The following is a 16,258-nucleotide window of genomic DNA, read 5'->3' on the forward strand; positions in this document are numbered from 1 at the left end:
GGCTGAGTCACCACCCCAGAGGTATTTAAAAGACAAGTAGATGTAGTGCTTAGGGACATAGGTTAACACTGCCAAGTCCAGCACTAAACTAACAGTTGGACTTGATGATCTTAAAGGTCTTTTCCAACCTAAATGATTCTATGATTATTATGAAAGTAAATTCAAACAGAAGAGTATTCTAAATACATTAGTAAACTATCCACCAAACTCAGCAGGCAAGCTCTGGTCCTTCCTTCTCCCTGCCAGCACAGTTCATTCAGACCAACTCCTTCCGTTGGGATGTGCTCATCCTCCTCTCTTTCTCTCACTCCAGTTTTCATGCTAATCACATCACTGTAGCCTCCTGCATTTCTAAAGATAGCCCTTCATAATTTCCCTAATCCCTGCATAATTCTTGTCCTAGCCCACTTTCTCACCAGGTGAACTAACAGTTTGCAACAAAGTCAAAAGAGTAACTGAAACCTCAGTACCTAGAATCAATGACAGATCCTTTGCCTAGAAAAGCTGTTGTCTGACCAAAGAAAAGCTGTCTGACCTAGAAAAGCTGTTGTCTTGCTAGTTCTGCGTTTTTTTTTCCCCTCCTCCCATGAGATTTTTCATTTTTCCTTTCTAAAAATTACTTCTTTCCCTAGGTCTTGCTGATGGTAAATTCTCGTCAGTGTACAATGCAGATTTCTGGTTTATCAACAGTTTAAACAGATTATCACTGCTTATCACTGGTTCCCTCAGTCCCTCTTTGCATCCTTTTGCACAGCTTAACTTAAAACTGAGAAGAGTGAGCTCTGTGCTGCAGATCTGTCTTAAATATAGTTCTGGTTTATGCTACTGATATTGGTTTTCTCCTCCTTATTCCCTGGACCCCCCATGCAATATTTCCTTTTTTCCTCATGAACAGACAATGAAAACTGTACATCAAAGTTTAGTTTCATGTAAAATCGGTCTCTGGAAAAAGCTAGATTTTCCTTTTTTAACTGAATCTGCAAACAGGGTGTTCTAAGACAAAGCAGTACCCAGAGTCCTTGGGCTCTGAGCATACTTCTTGCTTGGGATTTCCCTCATTTTTCTTTTTTCTCCTGTGAGTTGCAAGAAAGAATGCAAAGGCCTAGAAAAAACAGCTTCTATTATTCAATTTCTTTAAGTAAAAAGTAGATGATACAACCTAATGTTTGTGAATTTAATTTGCTTGGAGAACAAGTGAGTTCTACACCATGAAAATCCTTGTCAAATACTTAGGGGATGATTGCAAGAGTTCCAGTATAAATACATGTTGCAAATAAATTTTGAATAACATTTTAGAGTCTGGAATGCTCTGTTTATTAGAGAGCTAAAAATGTTCAAAGATATGTTGCTTTGAAAGTCTGTTGCCAAAATAGTTTACATCTCCCAATATAAGTATTTGAGAAAGCTTATCTACAGCTGCCCACCATATGCTTACCTGCTGCAGACACAGGAGGGAACCAGACAAGCAGAACTCTTGACTATTTCTGCGAGAAGTGTGTTTAGAGAAAGCTAGAAAACATCCACTTGAACATAGGCTCTCTGGAATGAACTGCAAAAGCTACCTGTGAATCACAGAAAAACTTGGAAGAATGGGGAAAATATAAGTTTATGATGTTCGTTGGGGTCTTTTGATTGATTACCAGGTAAGTTGTGCTTTGCTGGATCCCCCTTTGGGTTCCATCCCATCTTCACAAAACTGTTTCCCATGAGACGGCAAATTTCTTCTCCTTACCCTCAACTTTTGGGGTATAAGAAACCAAAATGTTTTTCCTTACAGCTATACTAGCTATTTTGGATATTTAGGCAAAGTTGTTCAGCACTTCCCTGCAGCTGGAGAAGTTTTGGAGTCTCTGAAGCTTTCTTACTAAGCAGAACTCCAGCTTAAAAATAGTGCCCCTCTTCTAGGCAGCGCATGATCCCTGAAGCACCATCAGTTTAATAACTCTGATGATGTTCTCACTCCCTTTTGACTCTGCGACAGTAGAAAGCTGTTTTGCAACCTGGTTCATCAACCAGCCCAAGGGAACACGATCCTTGTTGGGACTTTGTGTGAGCTCCAAGATACCCAAGACAGGCACCGTATACAGAGAGATATACATACTGTTCCATATATCCAGTGCTTTACATCTAAGTCCCATCCTCAAATTTTAAAGTTAATTGCTCGAGCCAAAAATGCAGCTTCACATTGTCTTTAATTTCATCTTTTTACCCCAAACAGGTATCCTGTTTGTCAAGCCCATTTTTAAGTCTAACCCTATTCTCTGAAAAGCGCAAATCTCCTCTGAACAAGGTGTTACATTTGCATTTGAATTTATAGGTAAGCTATGTAGTTCATGTGTACAGACAGGCTTAACATCAAGCTTACCAGGATCCCTGCAGAAAGAGGAATTAAAAATGGAGCAGAGCCAGAAAACAGTTATTGGGGTGGTCAGGGAATGGAGACCTGCTCAAACGAGAGGAAGATCATATGGGTGAGCAAAATAAAGTCTGGCAGCGTATGTGATGGCTCTGTATAAATATATCATGGATACCAGCAGGGAGGCAATTGTATTTAGGTTGAAAAGCAAGGTTAACATCAGCGGGAGTAAGTCTATAAGGCTGAAAAACAAAACACAGTGAGCTTTTGGGACACACGCATACCTGGGGTGTGGGGGACAAACAGTCAAAATATTTTTAGGGTGCACGTTGAACTGAGCTATGCATATACACTCAGGTCACTTGTGACAAAACAGACTCAACACAGTGACCTTATGCTTCCTCCATCCCCAAGCCCTGCTGTCATCCTGCCTGCTCCCTCTTAAATGTCTCAGAACTGACAGATTTCTGCTAAACACATCGCTGCTGATGAAGTGGCAGGTTTCTGACAATAACCTCTCTTGGGGGGATACTTCTGACCTGCTGCGCTACTCCGACAGCAGCATGCAGCTGGACCCGTCAGAAACCGCATCCTTCGGCTGTGCGAGCACCAGGTAAACCCAAGGAGGAAAGGAGATGGGGAGCAGCGGCACCAGCACCCTCTGCTTCTACCCAAGGGGACACAAGCAGTCTGCTCTGTTTGTTTTACCACTGCAATATATTTTCCTTATGAAACTGGGGAAAGCTGTCGTTTTGTGTCATCCATAGAGCAAGCCAGGGCTCAGGAAGGTTTGCAGAGGAGTGCCATTCGGGTGCCAGGAGGCAGCAGTTGGTTTGCACTCCTGTTAATCCAGAGCCATGGCATAAGCAGTGCTGGAGAGCTGGTATCACATGTGCAACGGGCACAGATTTCACTTTGCTAATAGAAGGACTCATCTCCAAGTGGGCTGATGCCCAGAGGGAAGAGAAGTTATACATGTTGGTGGAAAACCAGGTGTTTGAAGGACAGCCATTTTCTATTTATTTAAACATTTTTTCTGAATACAAAAAAGTTACTTGGAATATTTGTCAATAGTCTAAAATAATTTCTTCCACAAATTAGTCTGACATTAGAGTCAGTGAAATTACCAATCCTTAAAAAAATGTGAAAAAAGTATTTTGCCTTTGTATGCAAATCATACAGAGAAAGCTCTAGTCTTGCAGAGGTTTTGGGGAACGGTATCCTGAATTTTAAGGCTTTTAATATCCCAAAGATTAAGCCACTGTATTTGTATGCTATTTATACTGCTACATCTCTCCTACTGTCATCTTAATTCTGGCTTTGACAGCAGGAGAAAGGATCACGTAGTTTTCCCAAGGTTTTTGATCTGTGATGACAACTCTATCTTGGTGGAGTGCTGATGTCTATTCTGCCCAGGAATCAGCCAGTATCACTGTAAAACTTACTGTCATCGAGTTCTGCTTTGATGGATGACCAAAGTAGCTGCTATTCTATTCAAAGGTAAGCAGGAAACTTATAAGAAATTACTCAAGAGAAAGTGAGAAAATAATGTGCAGTTCCAAGTGGCATGACAAAGTGATCTGCTTAAGCTCAGCACTTACCTAGCTGAGAACAGGAGTGAAAAAACATCTCATCCATATTTGAATAGCTGATCATGTAGCTAACTTGACAGGCCATTTATATGGAGAGATTAGGTCGTTGTATCATAAACTGTGGGCTCTGTTCTGCCCTCAGCTACACCTTGCACATCTCAGCTTCATGCAGCCATAAAGTGAAACAGGGCAAAATGTCTCTTTTTAACTGTGTGCATGCTGTATTCCTAGCTCAGCATTACTGCAAGAGTGCGTGCCTTCTGTTAAACAAGAAAATAATTCAGCCAACAGATACATTTGATGGATATTTTCCAGGATTAATAATTACAAGCTAATATATGTTTATTTCTGTAATTGAGATCCCATTAACGCATGAATATCTTCAGAAAAAAGAGGGGGGATGTATAATTACAGATCACCTTAGCTTCAAACATAGGAAATTTGGAAGAGACTCAAATAAAAGAGTTTGCAAGTGCCAGGAAAAGAGGTGATGAGTAGTAACCAAAACAGATTTGTCAAGAACAAGTCCTGCCAAACAAAGCTGACATTCCATGAGACAGAACTGCTGGGAAGGGAAGCAAATACCCCATAGCTTGATTTTAGCAGTGATTGAAACCAGTTTACAAGACTTCCTCCATGTAAGCTTGAACTATAAGCTGAGTGAAAGGCTGGCAAGATCTTTCTGCTTTGAAGTCAGATATCAGTAGCAAGGCTGTGCAGAGGCAGGATTCGGGTCTGGTCTGTGTGTTTATCATGGGTGCGGATGACAGAAGAGAGCATGCTTATTTTTTTGTTGGCATCAAGACAGTAGTTAATCAAGAGGGTGATATTAGTGCAGAAGTATCTGAGAAATCAGACAAATAAAAAAAATTGGACAAATAAGAAAAAGTAGGATAAAATTCAGGAGCACTGGAACAGGGGAAGAAAGAATAATGGTAAGGCAACACTTCCAGCAGAAGGGGTTCAGGAGGTAGAGGGGGTATCACAAACAGAGCCTGTGTCAGCAGCAACACACTGCCAGGGAAAAAGCTTAATCCTGCTGGGATATGTTCAGCAGAGGAAGAAGCCGTGTGTGGGAGGAAAGCATCACGTCCAGGAGAAGCAGGGAGGCCTCAGCTGGAGTAGTGCGTGCAGTCTGAGCACAGCGTTGCAAGAGGGAAGAACACCTAATGCAGAGGGTGCAGAAGAAGAAATTTTTCCTTTTTCAAGAAACCCCAAGAATCAGTAAATATCTGGGCACCACGACCCATTTGGAAGACTGGAAGACCTGAGATTTCAGGCCTAATCATAAAAGGAACAAGCAGTTCTGGTAACATAATTCATGTATGAAAATGCATGTTTATTGAAAAAAGGAATGAGGATGGAGGATAAGACAAAGTAAAGAGTTTAAACTGCACAAGAGAAGTTTCCTATACCGCGAAACCTCTTAGCAGCAGATGTAGAAGCACAGGACAGACTGCTGGAAAGGGGTGAAAGGCTGCGAGACGAGCCTGGACAGACATCTGTCCTTCTACAGATGTCCTTCCTTTTTTTGAGATACAAAGGAGGCACCTCCAACAGAGGGAGGGAAGGAGATGAAGGGGATGATCTGTCTCCAGAGGCTGTTGAACATTCCCTTCTCCCAACACCGCTGAAGGATGCAGAGCTGCATGGGCACTGCTCCTCCTTGGGCAACGTGGAGCAGCCCCCAGCCCACACCAGTGGCTAATTCTGCTTCAGGATACATCCAAATATAAGCACTTGTGCAGTGATAGTAACACCACCACCCCCTCCCAACTACCTTGAGGCAAAACCAAGGTAACAGGCCTTTACTTTAAGGCTACAGAGCAACATTTTGTGGCAACAGACAAGACTATTCACCTGCAAGGGTGCAATGGTGGCTTATTTTGTAGGCCCTTCATCAACATTTTCATCTACTTCTGTTAGCTTTCTACAGAGTATTCTATTTAAATAATTTTCAAACTTATGTTGCATAGTTATGGACACTTTCAACCTTGCACCTGAACCCCATTTCCAGTGGGCTGAAGGTGTTGGCCAGAGCATGTGGCTGTATGACGGCATCTCTGAATCTCTGGTCTGTTCAGCAGCTGAAGCTCTGGGTCTGATGTCAATAAGCATCCCTCTGGCTTCACTAAGACTCCTGTAGAAAGAGTCAAAATAGCCTTCCTCAATTAGGGATACCCCTGGACACACCCTAATCCAGGCCCCTCCTTGGATTAGGACATAGAATTGTACGAGACAACGTAGGTTACAAAATGGACCTGCCTCTCCCCAGATAAACTTCAATGACAAGACTTGTTACGCTTAGTTTAAGGGTGTCTTGAACTGCCTGTTTGTTGGAGCCAGCAAAGTTTCAAACTGGAAAACTAAAAATACTTGCATCCACGTGATGAAGAGAATCAGACTGTGCTTGTAAGTGCTAGGTAAATTAGGAATTTTATTATTTCATTATGTGTTAATTCTGCCATAATGAACAGATCCTCAGATATTATATAAAGGCATTTAATGTTCTAACACCTGGGTATGAGTACAAATCTCGCTGAGATAATCAGGTACGTAGAAATATTAACATCTTGGGCACAGAACAGTGTGCTGAAATTCAAGTGCAACTGGTCTGATAAAGCAGCCAGCACAGACACCAAACATTTTCTGTATCCCGAGCAGTTCTACAGCCTTGTTTAAGAATTGCCATTTAGAATTTACTTTAAAGTATCAACATTGCCTAGTCTGCAAAACCGTACCATGTAATTAGGAGTTAAATTCAGCTACTCACAGCAACAACAGAAAAGTACTGAGAAAACCCAGACCTGCATATACGCTAATTCCTTTTTTTGTCCGAGACTAAATGACTGTGTTCTATTACCAAAGGAATATTGGGACAGAAAGTAAATGCAGAGGGACACTCACAAGTAGGCAGCTGCTCAGGAAAACAGTTTAACAAAAATAGCTACTCTGCTGCTTGGATATCCTCCAGAGTCAAGCTGGAAAGCTTCATGTGCACTTGATTTAAGAAAAAAGGCAAGGGTCCCACTCACCATCTCTTTCAGGACCACATTTCTCTTAGCTCTCCCACTCTTCAGTGGCCTCAATATTCCAGTTACACATGATGTCTTCCACTCTCAAGGAGATTAGATAGCAGAAGGATATTCTAAGAAGATTAACAAAAATCAAATGCATTTTCAGCTAATACATAATAAAATCTGCGCAACTCACTGCCATCAGATATCAGAGATATGTGGATTCAAAAGTAATTTGGGGATTTTCTGTAAGGCCAGTCCACTGGTGGCTATTAAATCCAACAGCCAAGAAATCCCCATACCAGTAACTGCTGAAAGCTGGGAATAAAAGCCAGAGGAAGGACTGCCCTATTCAAACTCTATTTCTCTTGTTGTTTCTTAGTTGCCTGCTGTCAATCAGTCACTGGTCTCAACTAACTAAGCCTTTCATATTGAAGTGTTGCATTACTTCCATTTTAATATGAAATAGTGGTTTTATTTGAGAAAACCCCTGAGAAGCCCTAGAGTGTCTAGGTCACCAAGAGAAACCAAGTCCTGAGGTCTCAGGACAAAGTCTTCAGGTGATGTTTGAAAGCACATATGTGAGCTTGACCAGAGAGCCCAGAGGAGCAAGGGCAGAGGAAGGCTTTGCTCATGATAGCATTGCTCAGGCAAATGGGAAACTCCTGAGCAATGGGTTTCCCTTTTATTTTCTCCTGTGGTAGTGCTGAGTCCCCATACAGTGCTTTCACCCCCATTTATGAGGGCACGCTATCTCTGCCTTGTTCTTTTGCCCTTCAGCATGGTGTCCACCCACCAGGCAGCCCCTGCAGCTCACTTCCAGAGCATGGTGTCATGCATTTCAGTCGTGGCAGGAAACACTATATATTGCAGCAGCTCTTGAATTTTTTTCAAGAAAGGTTTCACAGCCTCTAAAGTTTGTTAGCTACATTGGCTTTTCAGGAGAGGAGAAATGATTTCCACCAGTCCAACATAAAGCAAGTCGACTGCACAGCCAAGAAAGAAAAAACTGTCTGCTTTTGCTAAACTCAAAGGCTTTTCAATATTACCTCTGGGACTAGTTTCCTCCCTCATTACCAAAACAGTCCAGCTGCAACCCACACCCATGTGTTGTAGGCTTGCTCCTGCATCTGCAGTGCTAACACATGCCACAGCAGTAGTGCATGAACCGGGACAAAGCACCAGTTTGTAGTCCTGAACCCCTCTGACCCCACATAGGGCTCCACTGTACCCACTCCAGACCTTCCATTCTGGCACTGAAACCACTCAGCTCAGCTCTTGTGAATAATCCCCCCATCCAGCTGCTGGATGAGACCTCTCCAAACCAGACATTATCAAGACAACCATCACCAGGGTCTCATTAACTGTACCATGTCCCAGTTAAATCCCCCACCTCCCTCCTAAAAGAGAAGCCAGCCCATCATTTATGCAACTAAAAACACAATAAAAACCACAGGACTAAGTAATTTATGTTTTGTACTGAAATAACACAAGCCAGTCCAAAGAAAGATAAAAACCAACAAAACTCAATCACCTGTTTTGCAAGACCGTTTTTCTTAGAGATCAAAATGGCATTCAGCGTCAGAGAGCAGAGATGACGGAGCCCAACAAGCCACAGAGCACCAGCCACGCGTTATTCATCTCCATAGGCAGGAACTGATAACACCCCACAGATGCAGCACCATTGCTTTGCTGAGGTTAAGCTCATAATATAAATCTCAGTTCAGCAAACTTGGCTCACCTCAGGCCACTGCCACCCTGAGCTCATGCACAGTGAGCACTGGGGCATTGACACACTCAGTGCCGCACCCTTACTCCCAGTCCAGCTGTTTTACCATGATTCCTTATAACACAGAACAGCCTAAGACTTCTCAGCACCAACTTTAAGATTGACCTGGAAGGCCAGCATTATAAAGACAATGAGACGAGTACCTCCTGTGTAGCCAGGTAAACTCCCATCAGTGTCAGCTGCATAATGTTAATGAGCCACTAAACACAGATATTATTAATCGATGTGTGATCAACATTCACTACAAAACGGCCCCAGGAGTCCCCTTGATTATCCCCAGGCAAAGTGTTAGATATTGCAAGGGCATAAGTTATAGCAAAATTTGGCTTGAACTATTATTAAATGTTGAGATGTAGTAATCTCTTTTCTGTATGTCAGAATGGTGTTCTGCTGAATGAGGCTGTCTACACATGAAAGCTAAAAGCAGCCGCGACTTATGTGCCCAGCAGGTACTGTCTGAATAGCACATCTGTAATACACTCAGCTGAATGCAATTTAACTGTAGTATTTCCCTAACAAGTTGTTTCTCTCACACAGATTTTTATCTTCAGTCCATTTTGACATCGCAAGGAATTCATCAAATCACCGTTTGTAAGTGCTGTGAAACAGCTGTTTCTAGTGCTAATAGCAATGGCTTATCTTAAAAACCCCAAAGCCCTCCAAAACCACCCCATTTCTGTAGCTGTTTCAGATCAAATAAGAGGCTGTTTGAAAGGGGGTTTCAGATTATTATAAGCTCCAAACACACACAGTATCCAGTGATGTGTTTTACTCAGGTTTTGGAGAGTGTGAATGCATTGGATGAAACCCAGGCACGGTGCCCCCGAGGAGAGTTTCAGGATTGGGATGCAGGGGGATGCTGTCCGTGATGCAGATATCCCGGCTCGGGGAGTCCCTGGCCAGAGGTGCCAGCGCACTGGTTAGCACGTCAGCTGTGGAAACTTCCACCCAGCATCCCAGGGACGGTCGTTATCCCTGCCCGTAAGCCCAGTGCTGGTGTGCGGCCAGCTGCCGGAGCCCGGGTGCCATCGCAGCCCCAGTCCCGCTGCCACCCACCACAGCTCTGCAGGGCAGCGGGGCCCAAGGTGTTGCAGTCGCACAGAAACACACTGGAATAAGTAAAAGGGCACCAATATGTTCTCTCATCACCATCCCCTACATGCGCTGTGCCTGCAGCGTTCCCCTCTGGGCTGCGGGTTTAATTGTCCTGTGATTGCTGTAGACAGAGTTTCCCATATTTCCTTCTTTCCCAAGGCACGAGAGCTGGGCTGGTGCACGCGTGGACCATTTCCCTGGGCAGGAGTATTGTCGGGATCTCACTGCCGACAGAAGCGCTCTGTGCCATCTGTGCTGAGCCGTTTGTTTGCAGAGCACGGTTACCTTCTGTTTGCTACCTTCAGAAATGAAATTGCACGGTGCAGGAACAATCACAGGGAAACATTTCTGTCATCTTCGCTGGTACCCTCAGCTCTACGGCCTCCTGAATGTGAATTAGTGACTTAAGTAGTTTATTCATTCATGGCAGTCTGTTCATTTATTTTCAAGAGATCGTACAGCTCCAGGAAGCCTTGCATGTGGGTTTTTTTCCCTCTTTAAGCTCTGACTACAAGATATTCTTTCTTTCTTTTTCTCAGATCATTTCTGCTGCCACTCTGCTGGGCTGATGTACGAGACGGTCGCTATCTCAGAAATGGAAAGGAGGAAGATTCAGGACTTCAGTGAAGAAGGGCTGAAGCAGACGTGCGTTACCCGCGGGTTGCACTCGGCATCTGCACAGCTCCGAGGGGCCGAGGGGACTGGCAGCGGGCAGCAGTGCAGGATGCGGCCATCTGAACACTGCCATCCTCTGGGTCCTCCCACCCCTCCGGCGAGCACCACGGCAGTCGCTGCGCTGCACCCCGCGTGAGAAGGCACGGACAGACAGCCCATGCCATGGCTGATGGAAAAAGGATGAACCCCTCTGTCCTTTTAAATAAGCTGCAACAGGAAAACTGAATAGGATCTCTTGGGAAAAGAAACTTTCCTGAAAAGCTCCCCAACACTCCCTGATTTTCACCACACTGAAGCACTGCAGGAACAATCGTTTCCCTTCTGTAGCCAATACCACGAGCAGATCACAGCCCAGTTTACTGAAATATTCAGCTTTGTTTTTCAAAGCAAAAAGCACAAAACAATGCAAATATTTCCGAAGCCCAAATAAATGTTACTTTTACAGAATGTACATCATCCAAGTTAAGCTTTTGGTTTTTTTTTTTTTCTGGATGGTTTTTATTTTTTGAGATTTTTGCAAAAAAATCCAAACCACAACAAACCAAAACCAGCTCATTAGCACAAATGTGAAAAGGTAGGATGAAGGAATGGCAAGGCAGCAGAATTACATTCCAGGCACAGCTGAGGGTAGCACAAAGTTTGTCTTTGTGCAGGAAGCCAGAACAGAGCTTGGCATCACCCAGTTTCAGCTGAATCCTATTTTACAACGTTAGTAGGAAGAAGCAGTGCTGCAGCACAGTGCTTACCTTGTGCAAAACAGTCTATTCCTTCTCCATTATTTTAGATCTGGTGTCACAGTCTTTACAAAGAAAAAACTCTCTGTTCTTGTTTGCTGTTCTTTGATTTTTTTCCCTCCTTGCTGGAGCTCAGAAGGGTTGTACAACACCAAAGCAGATATATAATATTAGTTGGTTTGTCCAGAACTAAATATTAGTATTATAGAGTGGAGATTTGGCAGAAGGCTTATCTATGCTGCCTTTGAAATCAGTGTCCTCAGTGTGGTCATCTAAGACTGCAGCAGAGACGTCCAAAGCGCATTATTCTGTTTCTAAAATACAAGGTGTTATTTGTACAGACAAGACCGTTCTCTAGTGGTTTTCTTCCCTTGTGACTTTTATTAATTGGCAGACAGTATGAAAATGTGCAGCTGCATTTGACATATATTTTCAAATAGACATTTCAGGTCTGGCTTATCCTATTTGATCCATTAATTGTATATTGCTCTGAGTCTAGAAATAATGTTTAAAAAGTCTATATAGTTATGGCTTATTAGGATAAATTGTTTTTCACAATGGCTTTATTAATGTCTTTCATGTTTTCCCGAGACCAATCTGGCCATCTATTATTTTCTACTGTTTCTTTCGTCTACTAATTCCAGCAAAATAAACTGGATATTCCCCATGACTCCGAAGTGTTCTTGCTGGCTTCTTAGAAATTATTTTGATTTCACAGATACTGAAAAAATACAAACATTTGATGAAAATACCAATGTTCATTTGCAAGACCAGGAACTTCTAAGTTGTTGCCATTGTTGATTAGTTTTCTGTGAGAAAAAAAAGGATTGTTAGCCCATGAGATATCAGACAGATTATAGCACCGCTTTGTGTCATCCACGCCGTGAGTAGCTAGTAATAAACAGCCAAATTTATCAGTTCTTAAGATACTCAGTAGCTAAACCTTTAACTCTTGCTGAAAATCTTCAACTGTTTTAATGGATTCTAGCCATAGAGTACTCAAGCATTAAAAGAAAAAGCTGATATTAAAACTAAGAGTATCAGAAATGTAATATGAAAGATTTAAAATCAGAGTCTTGTAGAAATTTGATTATTTTTGTGTAGGAACACAGTCCACAAGTTCTTTAACATCCTTTCTAACAGGAGACAGTAAAATGCGTTTGAAGAAATCAAGAACAGATCAGGAATAACCCAGGAGCAAATGCTGAATCCACAGTGAACAAAGATTTCAATCAGTTCTGCTGAAAATAATGGACTATGAACGGGACGTGTGATAGGGAAGGGAGAAGAAGAAACACAGCAGAAAGAAAATCAGGAAAGCCCAAAGGCAGTGTTTGCAAGTTGCCTTGCATTTGCTGTGGAAATAAAATGATGGTGATGAGGACAGCCTCAACGGACAGCAGGGTAGACAGACTTCGAAAATCTGAGTTTCTGGGACAATTCTAAGGCTCTGGGAAGGACCCGATCTTCCTACCAATGAAGTCCCTTTGTCAGTTTATAGAAAGTTGTGGGGAAACATTGTAAAAATGCAAACAGAACCTTGAGTGGGAGACTCTCCTTGGGCACCCTCAGCAGGCTGCGTGCAACAATGTGCAGAAAAAACACTTATTGTTTAAATTATGCATCCCCATTTGTGTCCAGGTAGGTTTTGAAGTGCTTTTGCTAGAAGAACTCCGTCTTCAGAATGAATTTCTCATTTTATTGCTGAGCAGATATGAAGCAAAAGGAGAACTTCACATTTGTTTAAAAAATCCTAGCAATGCACCACATGCTGCTGTGGTTTCATAAAAGAATTTGACGGTTCATTCGAGCAGCCTGCCTTTGAACTGGGCAAATCCCAAATCAACGGAGAGCTTGGGCTGAGGCTGGCTGCTCCGTCCCTCAGCGCTGACGGGAGCAGGGCTGCGAGAGCGGGGGCCCTTCGTGCCAGTGCCGCACCGCTCCCCTCCCATGGGTCCCCAACAAAGAAGCCTTGCACATGTTGCCTTTCCAGCCGGAGGTGCCAACAGACCCAGGTGTCATGAGGAGGCTTCTCCCATTCCTGGTCACCTGAAGCAATCTGGACACGATCATGATGAGGAAAGGATCTCCTAAAAACCTCGCTGATGGTCTCTTCCAGGGATGCGAAACCCTTACAAGCATCCTGACTCCCTGCATGAGTTTCAGCTCCTACTTGCAGCATGGAAGCACAGTGCTCAACCCTGCGAGCCAGAAACATCATCTCTGCTGATGGCACTCTCACACAAGAAACCGCCAACCCACAACCCCTCTGTCACCTTTGAGCCCAGCAGTACCTGCCAGCAACTTTGTAGATGCAGATGAGGTTTTTTGCAACTTAAGAAGCTCCCCACTAACATTTTGCATATTCAGTTAATGGAGGGTTCCTGAAAAGTCAGATTCTTGTGGTACATATGGCACATCCATATCGTGTTGGATGTATGTGGCATTTCCCAGGGTAGAAGTTTTTGTTATTGACGCTCTCTGCCCAGCTCAGGACACAAAATAATTGCAAAGCATCAATATTTTCCACAGGAAAAAAAACATTTTTACAAAATACCTTTTTCAAAGTATAGAAAAAGTTACGATGGAAGAAACAGCAACTTGCATTTCCATATTACTGTGGCCCGCCCTCTTCCCAGGGCAAGCACTAATGTGAAGCACGGTACAATGAAGAATTCAGCACGTATGTGTAAGAGCAGCTGCAGGTTGTGCCAGCAGAGCACCGAAGCCTGTTATGAAGCAGACATTAGTATTTTGATGACCAGTACTGGTACAGGTATCCTGAACTTCCCCGATTTCTGCAAAATGGACATTCTTAACCTGTTCCTGATTTACTGAGGAAACTAATTTTTAACATTCAGCTTCATTTGATATCACAGGCACAAAAGCCAGAAGCCCAGATCTCCAGGTTATCTTTGGATGACAGAAATATAAAAGAGCAAAACTGAGTCCACCCCCATTTTTAAAGGGCAATGTTGCGAAATATTCATGAGCAACGTTGTTCAGATCTTCTTGTACCCTTCTTTGGCTGCTATTCAGTTACTCTCTCAAAAAATACCTCCCCACTTACAAGCAGCCTGCCAAATTTCAGTGCTGTGAAATTTTTTTCAGGGTTCATGCTAAACTTGGAAAGAGAAGATGCCACAGTAACCTGGGCTCCTCCTCCCCACACTAGCCACCTAGGATCCAATCTTCCTTTCTTGTGCCTGCAATTAATTTCATGATAAGAAAGTGCCAATTTGATGTTCAAGGACCTGACGAATTGGTGCTAGCAGGGATGCAGGCAGCAAACCAGCCTGTGGATGCAAAAAGGCAGAGGAGATGGAAGAAAAACAAGCCTCTTGTCAGCAGACAGTCATAATATCCTGGGTGCTTAATCTTTAAAATGCCAGGACAATTATTCCCTACTCTGCCCAGCTTTGCTGTCTTCATTTTATAATGACCCAAGCTATAGCCGCTTCTTAACTGAACCTGCTAATCTCAAGCATCGCTATAGGGGAAGATGCTGTTTATTAGTGACAAGTCACATGTGCAACCTATTCTTTTGCTGACCTCTCATCCTTTCGAGCAGAAAATACCCCTAATTTCCAGTTCCCTTACAGCAGGCGTAAATCCCATGCCCACAGCTGGCAATGCTGTGCTGTGCAATGCAGGAGCGCAGGTTTCGCTATGGTTTCACAGTGCAGGGAGTTTTAAGCACTGGCCTTTCCCTTCCTTCTCAACTATATTATCTGAGTAACCTTTAGAAAAAAAGACAAAGTCATTTAAAGGGCTATTAAGCAGTGCGGGTGCACGGGGCTCCTTGCTCAGCCATCCCTCTGCCAGGCTGTGGCAGCCATGGAGCTCTGCCGCAGAGCACAGCAAACAAGAAAAGATCATCAGCTCTTCAGAAATGATCCCCAAGGTCTCATTTTGCATTAAAAAGAGTATATTCTTGGCTCAAATATAGGTATATCAAACAAACGGTAATACGAGCTTACCAGTCAGAGCGCTGTCAATATTACTTAACTTCTGAGTTGATTCAAAAGTTTCAAATTATAGTCATCACAGATAATCTTTAATTTAATCCAGGGAGCACTTTCTGAACACTGACACTGCATGAGTTTTCTGTATGGTACCTTCTTTGCATCACCTTAATACAGCATTTAAAACTGCACGTAGGCAAGATAAAAATGGTTCAAAGAAGCTTTGCTTTCATCCAACCCAATCTGGCCCAACTGTCACCTTGATGGCTTAGGCTGGTGGCTGTGCTTTGGTGCTGCAGCAGGCCGGGGGGTTAGCCAGCAAGGCCAGCGGGTTGTCAGGTGTCTGCCAGGACTGCCCAGCCTCCCCCTTCCACAAGTCACTGGGCAACCTCCACCCAGGTGGGCTGGTCGGCAGGGGAATCCCTCCACAGCGGAGCAGCCGTGAATGGCACCTCCGCTCAGGGACCGTTTTCTAGCGGGAACTGTTTGCATTCAGAGCTCATTTCGGCAAGAATGTTTAACCTCCTGGACCAAGGTCATTAGCTTCAAGGGGAAAGGGGGGCTGAGCAACGCAAATGCTGTAAATCTTCACAGTTTCAAGGTACAAGAGATCCAAAGGAGTTGTTTAGACTCATGGACTAAAATGACACTTGTTCAAGCCTGGCAGAACTTCACCAGAAGGGATGACAAGGTGGATGTGAGTCCCGGGGAGCACAGCCAGCAGCCCAGGCTCTCCGGTGCACCAGCTTAATGCAAACAAATACAAGCAGGAGCAAAAAAAAAGTCATCTAGACAGTGTCCTAGGGTTACAGCAGCCAAAGGCAGACCTGAGTCATGCTGCTTCCCATGTGTCAGGATAAGGCAGCAATAATAGAGGACCAGAGCACTTTTTTGTCACAAAGATCAACCTCTGTTTATCTTAACGTGCCTCCAGCATGTTGCTGCTCTATATTGGCTTTGGCATTTTCTTGCAAGAGAACATGATGGTCTGACAGTCATGGGCAGCAAGGACACCAGCCTGGGCTGCAGAATCAC

The sequence above is a fragment of the Gavia stellata genome, chromosome 7, assembly GCF_030936135.1.
Source record: "Gavia stellata isolate bGavSte3 chromosome 7, bGavSte3.hap2, whole genome shotgun sequence".
NCBI lineage: Eukaryota > Metazoa > Chordata > Aves > Gaviiformes > Gaviidae > Gavia > Gavia stellata.